The sequence below is a fragment of the Nannospalax galili genome, unplaced genomic scaffold (assembly GCF_000622305.1).
Source record: "Nannospalax galili isolate Female #2095 unplaced genomic scaffold, S.galili_v1.0 scaffold158, whole genome shotgun sequence".
Taxonomy (NCBI): domain Eukaryota; kingdom Metazoa; phylum Chordata; class Mammalia; order Rodentia; family Spalacidae; genus Nannospalax; species Nannospalax galili.
Window position 1 is genome coordinate 3195108 of NW_008345290.1, and position 8200 is coordinate 3203307.

Genomic DNA, 8200 nt, shown 5'->3' on the forward strand with positions numbered 1-8200 from the left:
GCCTCATTAAAAAAGAAAATCAAAGAAGAAGAAAGAGTACATGAAGTTATCAGAAAAAAGTGATGGGGAGCTATGGGAGGAGTTAGAGGGGAGGGAATGGGTGTGGATTTGATCAAAACACCTTATATGCATGTATGAAATTCTCAATAAAATTATTTTTTAAAATTCTGCCTTATTGTACTTTTTTTCCCTTTTTTTTTCTCTTTTTGGCAGCATTAGTCATTAAACATGGGCCCACACATGCTAGGTACACTATACCACTAAGCTATATACTAGTCTCCTGATTCTGCTTTATTTTAAACAATTTAGATTGAATATTCTGATATCTTTTAGTTTAATAAAGTATATTAAATTTAATTTTTTTTGAGACAGGATCTCACGATGTAGTCCCAGTTGGCCTGGGACTCACTATGTAGACCAGACTGGCCTTGATCTCACAGACATTCACTTGCCTCTGCTCCTTGAGTGCTGGGATTAAAGGCATGTGCTACCATACCCGCTGTATTTTTCAGTTTTAAAGTGTTGTTTTTAAAGATTATAAATCAAGGGCTTGGGATAAAGCTCAGTTGGTAAGAGTGCTTACCTGACATGCATGAAACCCTGGGTTCAGTCCCTAGTACAAACAGCATGTGGTGGTGCATGCTTGTCATACCAGCACTCAGGAGGCAGGAGAATGAGAAGTTCAAGATTATTTTTGGCTATGTAGTAAGTTCAAAATCAGCCTAGACTACATGAGCCCTTGTCTAAAAATAAGGGACTGGAGAGATGGCTCAGCAGGTAAGAGCACTGACTGGTTTTTCAGAGGACCTGGGTTTGGTTTCCAGTACACACATGGCAGCTGACACCTGTATTCAACACCAGTTCAAGGGGATCTGACACCTGATAGGTAGAGAATGAGCAGGTGGCGTGGATGGATGAGGCACGGAGGCTCAGACGGAATTCTCAGTGGGACACAGATTTATTTTGCACGGGGCACCTTTCCCTCGGGAAGGGAAAGATGTCGGCGGAGGGAAAGATGGAAGGGAAGGGAAGGGAAGGGAAGGGAAGGGAAGGGAAGAAGGGAAGGATGTCAGGGAAGGATGTCCAGGAAAAATGTCCGCTCACGGGTTGTGAGCTGGGACTTTACATACGGGGGCTTTAGGGTAGGGAATCAGGGAGGGGGAAGCAGGATGTGCATCAGCAGCCCATCCCTCAAGTAGGTCTCCCTCCGCGCCGTCATCCGCCGGCCGTGGTGGCGCACACCGGTAGGATTATGCTGAAGAGGCAGAGGCACGAGGATCTGGAGTTCGAGGCCAGCCCGGGCTACATGGCACTTTTTACTAGGGGAGCTGCTATTTGGAACCCTAACAACACCCTCTCCTGGCTTCTTTGGACTTTCTTTGCATGCACATGGTGTGCTTATAAACATATAGACAAAACATTCATACACATAAAATAAAAATAAATGAATCTTTAAAAATAAAATAAAACAAACAACCCTCCCCTCGTAAAAACAAGCAAAACTAACCATTATAAATCAACCCAGGCGTGGTGGTACATGATAGGTAGAGAGCGGGCGCGAGAGAGCGGGTGGATGGAGGAAGGCACCGAGGCACAGATGGAATTCTCAGCGGGATACAGCTTTATTTTGCACGGGACACGTTTCCCTCGGGGAAGGGAAAAATGTCAGCTCACGGGTTGTGAGCTGGGACTTTATATATGGGGGCTTTAGGGTGTGGAAGAGGGGAATGTTTTGGGGAGAAATCAGGGAGGGGGAAGCAGGTAGGATTAGGGTCTGGAAGTGTTTACTTTTTCCCTCTTAAGATAAGAGGAACTCTGCTTATCTTATCTTTGGAGGTCAGAGGAAAGGCAGGCTGCTTCTCAGCAGAGTTTGTTCTTCTTGACCTCAAAGGTCAAGGTGCTTATCAGCTAAGTTCCCTTTTCCAGGCTCCAAAGTCTGTAGGTCCCTGTTGGGGAGGGGGGGAGCTTCTGCTATTTGGAACCCTAACAGTACACACCTGTAATCCCAGCACGTGGGGGGCTGAGGCAGGAAGACCACAAATTTGAAGTCTCCTTGGGTTACATAGTGAGATTGTGCCTCAAAAATTTTAGAAGTCTGCTAAGAAATCAGTCTGTAAAGAGGAGGAGGCTCATTTCTTGCTCGCCTCTGTCAGTTTAACAGAGAGCTGCTTACTGGATCTAAGCATGTCTGTACAGGGGTCAGAGCTTGGCTGCTGGATGATGCCAATGTTCCTGGGAGATAGGTGTTTTCAGAGCTGTTCCCAAAGCTGTAAGTGTGTAAGATGTCAACCCTAGAGTATTGATCCTGGACCCGAGAATCCTTGACATGTTTCTTGGAGAAATGAGGTCTTTCCTAATTCCTCTTAGTTTGACTGGTAAATATGTAATATAGTTGGGGGCAGAGTCCTTACTCCTCAAGTGCTGGTTGTAACCTGTCTAGACTTTGGCTTCAGGAGGGCCCAGGGACTTTCAGGTGCATTCAGAATATCTGTGTCGCAGCTATGTCACAAGTAAGAGTCAAAAGGATTGTGTGTGCTCTGCCAGTGAATTTTAAATGCTAGGTGTAGCACTTGAGGTGATGCCTGTGCCCCCACTGCTCCAGGCCAAGCACAACAGAAGTGTAACAAAGACCAAGCTAAACTGGGCATGGAGGCTAATACCTGTAAAGTTAGCACTTCAGAGGCTGAGGCAGGAGCATTACTGCAAATTCAAGGCTAGTCTGGACTACATAGTGAGATCCAGATGAGCCTGAACTATAGCATGAAACCCTGTCTTTAAAACAGAAACAAACAAACAAAAAAACCCCCAGAAACAGTGTTAAGATGACTCAGCAGGTAAAGCTAATGACTGGAAGCCTGACCACCAGAGGTCCATCCCGGGGACCCATGTGGTATAAGAAGAGACCCAACTTCTTCAAGTTGTCCTCTGACCTATACACACACACACACACACACACACACACACACACACACACTACATAAATAAATAAATGTTTAAAAATTTCAGGAGTTAGTTCTTTCTTTCCACCAGTGGGTTCCAGGGATCTAACTCAGATTGTGTATGTGTATATGGTGTGTGTGTGTGTGTGTGTGTGTGTGTGTGTATGTGCCACAATGGGTGTGTGGAGGTCAGAGGACAACTTGAAGAAGTTAGTTGTTTCCTTCCACCATGTGGGTTCCAGGGATCTGTGTCAGATTGTCAGGCTTACATGGCAAGTACCTTTACCTGCTAAGCCATGTCATAAGCCCCTGAAAAATTCTTGAAACAGTTAATTCTTGTTGGTCTTAATTAAGTCAATATCAGTGATATTCCTGTAGAGCAAATACAGGCCTGATATGCAATATTCTGGGTCTGCCTAAACATTGGACATCTTTAAAAAATTTATTTATTTTTTATTTTATGTGTATGAATGTTTTATGTGCATTCATATTATTACACCATGTGCATGCAGTATATGTGGAGGTCAGAAAAGGGCCATTGGATCCTGTGGAAATGGAGTTTTGGATGGTTATTAGCCACCAAATGAGTGCTGGGAACTGAACTCATGCCATCTGTAAGAACAGCCAGTGATCTTAACTGCTGAGCCATCTCTCTAACCCCAATATTAGACATCTTGATGAAGCATAAACAAAATCACTTTTGAAGACATGAGGAATGCTTATTAAATGTTTTCAAGGTAATTGAATTTAATTTAGACAAGATATGCAATGCATTAGAAAAGTCAAAACATTGGAAGATTCTCAAGCAAAGAACAGTTGGTACCCTTTATGAGAAAGTGAAATTATTTTTGACTTTTCATTACCCACAGTTATTTGGTATAAACTGATCATTGCTACTACTAAAATGACAAAAATCTTTTTCCAATTTTTTGTATGTGTTTTGAGTATCACCTTAAAATCCACATGACTAAAGACTTGATCCCCAGGTAGTGTTGTCGGTAAGTGGTGAGACTTTTTGGATAATCAAGTGGGAAGTCTTATGTCACTGGAGGTGTGTCCTTAGAAGGTAGGTCTCATGGGGCTCTTAGGCCCTCTTCTGGCCTTTGTGAGCATGGCATGACAGGTGCATCTACATACATACAGGCAAAACACTTATACACATAAAAATAAATAAGATTTCAAAAACTTTTCAAAATGGTGGGTTTCATTATTAAGTTTCACCTTTGAAAAGAGTTTTTTTCATTTTTTTGAGAAAATATTATCTTAAATTAAAAGATATTTGACAAGATGAAATTTAAATAAAATATGTGAAAATTAAAGGAATAAAATCAGTGAGATTCATATATAAATGACCATTAAACTAATTTCTAAACAGGGTATTTGCTGGCTTTTATAGATTAAGATATTATTATTATTATTTTTGAGACAGGGTCTCCTTGTAGCCCCAGCTGTCTTGGAACTCACTATGTAGACCAGGCTGGCCTCGAACTCACAAAGATCTGCCTGCCTCTGCCTCCCAAGTGCTGGTATTAAAGGCGTGTGCCACCACACCCAGCCTAAGATATTGTCTTCTTTATTAACTTTTTAACATACAAACTAATAGGTTGAACAGTGATATTTTCATTCATATATATATCATTATACTTTGTTCTTATTCACCTCCTCCCCCCATATAGTCTTAGCTAAAGAGACATTTAAATAAATTTACCAGCATGGCTCTGGTAATACTGTAGCACCAGAAACTTGGAAAAAAACAAAATATTTTATGGAGCAATCTCCGCCTCCCCCCTCATCAGGAAGGTTTCCCTGTTGCCAGGCTGGTCTTGAACTCTTGGGCTCAGGTGATCCTCCTGTCTCAGCCTCTCAAATAACTACTACCAAAGCTTTGATCTGTATTTTGCTGAGAGATAATGGACAGTGCAATATAACTGAAAGTGGTTTGTATGGGAACATTAGAACATTAATTATTTTTGTTATAATAACATCTTATGTATTACAATGTTTGGACATGATGGTATTTTATCATCAGAGAACATAATGATAGAGGTACGAAGAATGGGGCATACAGACTAGAAAGGGGCATGAGGGAGCCGTCTGAGGAGCTGACCAAGGTCTTGTTTTGAGTGATGATTACATAGGTACAGCATGTACAGAGATTTTTGAGCTATGTATTTCAACTTTGTATACTTTAGTGAGTACATGTTATGCCCCAATAAAGCATTTAAACTTTATGGTTGTTTGCCTAAGTATGGATTCAGCTCAGTGCCATTTCTCTGAATCAGTTTTGGTTTTCTTTTGCTTTTTTGAGACAGGGTCTCACTGTAGGCCCAGCTAACCTGGAACTCACTATGCAGACCAGGCTGACCGTAAACTCACAGAGATCTGCCTGCCTCTGCCTCCTGAGTGCTGAGATTAAAGGCACCAACATGCCCGGCTCAAAATCAGTTTTTAGAAACTGTGGAAGAACTGTGAGCACTCAAGAGTGCTTGTCTATTTGGTCTCACCGCCAGTAGAAAACAGATGAGGGGAGAAATATGACTAATAAAATATAATGATTTTTTTTCCTGAAAAGATTTGGGTTTTGTTTTCCTAAAGTTGTCAGTATTAATATCAGAGAGAGAGGCATGAAAGGCTAGGCCAGAAGGCAGTAACAATGGACTGTGTGACAAGCAGAGAGCAGCCTGTGGCTGGTCTCACACAGTTCAGATGTGCCAAAGTTTCTGTGTACCAGTTAAGGGGAAATGACATTTCTAGATTTCTTAGACTGGGATTTAGCTGGAATGAAGGCAAGAGAAAGAAAGTTTGGGGATAAAGAAATTTTGAATCATATATCTCTATTACTCATCCTATAATGGTGAGTCCATGAACACAAAAATGACAGATACGCAGAAATAATTAAATCCAGTCTTCCTGGATGTTAGGCCAATTCTGTCACATAAAAATTGGAATTTGGGGGCTGGAGAGTTGGCTCAGTGGTTAAGAGTACTAGCTGTTCTTGCAGAAGACCCAGGTTTGATTCCCAGCACCCACAGGGTGACTAACAACTGTTCATAAGTCCAGTTCCAGGGGATCCCATACCCATTTCTGAACTCCACAGGCATTGCACGACACAGGTGCACTTATGCACAATGCAGGTATAACATTACTACACATAAAATACAAATAAATAAAAATTGGAGTTTTACAGATATGTTTTGATTTTGTCTTTATGAAGGAATATTTGTGGAGGAAGAAGATAGACTATCTAATTTTATAGTTTAATCTTTTACTTATGATTAAAAAAGTATGCAGACATATGAGAAATAGTCCTCCATTGGTCTTTTGCCTTCACAAATGTTGAAGGTGGGTCTGACAAAGGGTGTGTGCTAAAATGTGTCATGGACTTAGATTTGTATTTTGGTTGATCTAAGACAATAATACTGAGAGAAATAAAGAAGAAATTGAATGCCATCTGTGCTTTTCAGTAATATGCATTTTAAGCATTGTATAGCATCGACTATGCTCTAAGCATATAATAAATAGTAACTAATATTCTAGTTTCTTTCTTCATTGCTATGACAAAATACTCTGACCAATACCAACTTGTGAGGAAAGGGGTCATTTTATCTTACATCTCCTGGGTCACAGTTCATCAAGAAGCCCAAGTAAGGACTCAGGGCAGGAACCTGAAGGCACAGGCCATGGAGGAATGCTGCTTACTGGCTTGTTCCCCTGGCCCCTGCTCAATCTGTTTTCCTATACAACATAGGCCCACCTCCCCAGTGGTGGCACCACCCACAGTGGGATGGGCCCTCCCACACCACTCAATAATCAGGAAGATGCCCCATAGACATGGCCACAGCCCAGTCCAATGGAGGTAATTCCCCAACTGAGGCTCCCTCAACCCAGATGTGTCAAGTTGACACCAAAGCTTTCCAGCACAACTAATTTAAGAATATTAGCTCCTGATAAGCTAATATTCTCTGTCTGTGTGTCTCTCCCTGTACCCCTTTGTCCCAGGCCAGGTCTTGCAATATAATACATGCTTGCTTTGAACTCTTGTTGCAGCCTCACAAATGCTAGGATTATAGTCATGCACCATCAACCTGGCTCCTTTATTTTATTTTTTTGTTGCTGTTGAGGAAACTGAGGCACAGGATGATTAAATAGTTTGCCCATGGTCATAAAGCTGGTAAAATGACAGAGCTGGGATAGGACTCAGGAAGACTGAATTTGTGGTCCTCTAACTGTGCCCTGTAGTATTCATTTCAAGTAAACATAGCAAAGTGTGTTGGGAGAACCTCCAGGTAAGCATCTTGGAATGGGTTCCTGATGGGAAGGGAGCAGGATTCAGAATGAAGGAAGAAAAAGCACAAAGAACATAACAAAAAAGCCTTTCGCTGACTGACAGCAGTAGGAAGATATGCCTGAGAGGTATGGTCATCTCAATTCTGTGCTCTTGAGTGGCTTTTTCGAACCCTACATGGCTAAAGCTGGGGGATTTTCAGTTTCCCCTCTAAGTCTGTCAGGCTCTGTCCTTGGTGCTGCCTAAAATTTTCATCAGTTACTTAGCCTATGAAATTCAGGATTGGTGCTTTGGGATGCAACTCAGATGTTGGAAGTCTAAGGAAAAGTTCAGGTATGCTTACATGCTTTGTGACAAATATGTTAAAATTCTTCCATCATTGCCTTTCAAGTAAAGACTGGCAGACAGACCTTTGAAACAGGTGGTCTGGGGTCAAATTCTAGCACTTAAGAGCCACAGGACCTAGGACAAGTTACTAATCTTTCTGTTTGAGTTTTCTCATGTGTAAAATGAAAGTAATAAAAATAATAGGATTATTGTGAAGATGTGTTAGTGTATTACAAATGTTCAAGAGGTACTTGGCACATAGAAATTGGTCAGTTATTTTTTGCTTAATTTTTTCAGAAATCTAGAACTTGGAGCCAATCCTTTCAGGCAAATTTAAAACATTTTTGGTTGTTCCCTCCCCATTTGGAGAGAAATACAAAATTAATTTATGTGTGAGAATGTAAATTGTTTTTTTAGAAATTATTTTAAATTTAATTTTATGTGTTTGAGTGTGTTGCCTGCATGTATGTATGTGCACCCATGTCATGCAATGCCCACAGAGGTCAGAAGAGGGCATTGGATCCCCCGGAACAGGAGTTCCAGATGGTTGTTAGCTGCCATGTGGATGCTGGGAATTGAACCCGGGTCCTCTGTAAGAGCAGTCAGTGTTCTTAACTGCTGAGCCATCTCTCCAGCCCCAAAAAAATAA

At 41.4% G+C, this 8200-nt stretch overlaps 1 pseudogene; it reads right to left on the reverse strand.

Moving 5' to 3' along the window:
• The window catches only part of LOC103740851, a 56946-nt pseudogene that overhangs the window by 27024 nt on the left and 21722 nt on the right, over window positions 1–8200 (reverse strand).